A 1,465-nucleotide genomic window follows, 5' to 3' on the forward strand; every position below is an offset into this window, starting at 1 on the left:
TCTCTAGATGCTAGTATGACCCTACTGGGGTTGCCTGAAGGAAACCAACAGTTCAGAAAGAACAAGTCAGCAACCACTCCCCTAGTGTCACTGAGGGGCCAGGAATGTCCTCTGCCCGAGGGTCAAAGACAGGGGTGGGGACAAGTCTGGCTAAAACTGGCCTCTTGGAAACAACAGGGCTGATTGTCCGGCAAGCCAGGGCCTAGGAGGACAACACTCACTTGCCAGCACCCCCGGGGCACCGACCCACCAGTGGGCACTCCACTTACGGAGGCAGGAACCCCTTCCTGGAGGGTTCCTAGGATGTGTACTACCTTGCTTTGCCTACCTGCAGTCTTGCTGGGTAAGGCTGTCCTCCTCCCTGGGCAGAGGTAGTAAGCCGTTCTTCAAGCAAGGACTTACAACTGTCTGGGTGCAGTGGCTCACACCTGTAATCCCTGCACTTTGGGAGGCTGAGGCAGGTGGATATCTTGAGGCCAGGAGTTCAAGCCTGGCCAACATGGTGAAACCCCGTCTCTACTAAAAACACAAAAATTAGCTGGGGGTGGTGGTGGGTACCTTGTAATCCCAGCTCCTCCGGAGGCTGAGACAGGGAATCACTTGAACCTGGGAGGTGGAGGTTGCAGTGAGCAAAGATTGCGCCACTACATTCCAGCCTGGGCGAGAGAATGCGACTCCATCTCAAAAAATAAAAATAAATATTTTTTTTAAAAAAAAGGACATATACTTAAGAGGTCACTTAAGCAGATAGTAAAATGAACAAAGGCACTCTCCTTGTCTTAGGAAAGTCATTGGCCCACAATGGCAGATTCTGACTAACTGGTGGTTTCCTCACTACCTAAACTCAGCTCTGAGACCTCTTGCCTGGCATTCAAGACCTCAGACTACCTCCCACTATTCCCTGAGAGGCTCCGAATCTGCGCCACTCACTTCATCTCAACTTCACTTACATTGCTAATTATTTCACACAGGTACGTTTTGTCTTTCCAGAGGCCTCATCTTGTATCTCTTTGACATTATCCTGAGTCTCTTGCACAGTGCTGGACACTGTGCAACTCAATATATTATATTTTGTGTTAAATTCCAAGGCCAAGCACACACCCCCATGACTATCTTATCAACAAAAAAGATCTCTCAGAGTGCTTGCTTTCTTTTAAATGCCATGCTTTGGCTGGGTGCAGTGGCTCACACCTATAATCCCAGCATTTTGGGAGGCCAAGGCAGTAGGATCACTTGATCCCAGCCTGGGCAACACAGTTAGATCCTGTCTCCCTCTCTCTCTCTTTTTTTTGAGATAGGGTCTGGCTCTGTTGCCCAGGCTGGAGTGTAGTCGTGTGATCTCAGCTCACTGCAGCCTCCACCTCCTGGACTTAAGCCGTCCTCCTACTTCAGCCTCCCAGGTAGCTGGGACCACAGGTGCACAGCACCACACCCAGCTAAGTTTTGTATTTTTTTTTTTTTTGTA

Source organism: Cebus imitator, unplaced genomic scaffold (genome assembly GCF_001604975.1).
Source record: "Cebus imitator isolate Cc_AM_T3 unplaced genomic scaffold, Cebus_imitator-1.0 Scaffold71, whole genome shotgun sequence".
NCBI classification, from domain to species: Eukaryota; Metazoa; Chordata; class Mammalia; order Primates; family Cebidae; genus Cebus; species Cebus imitator.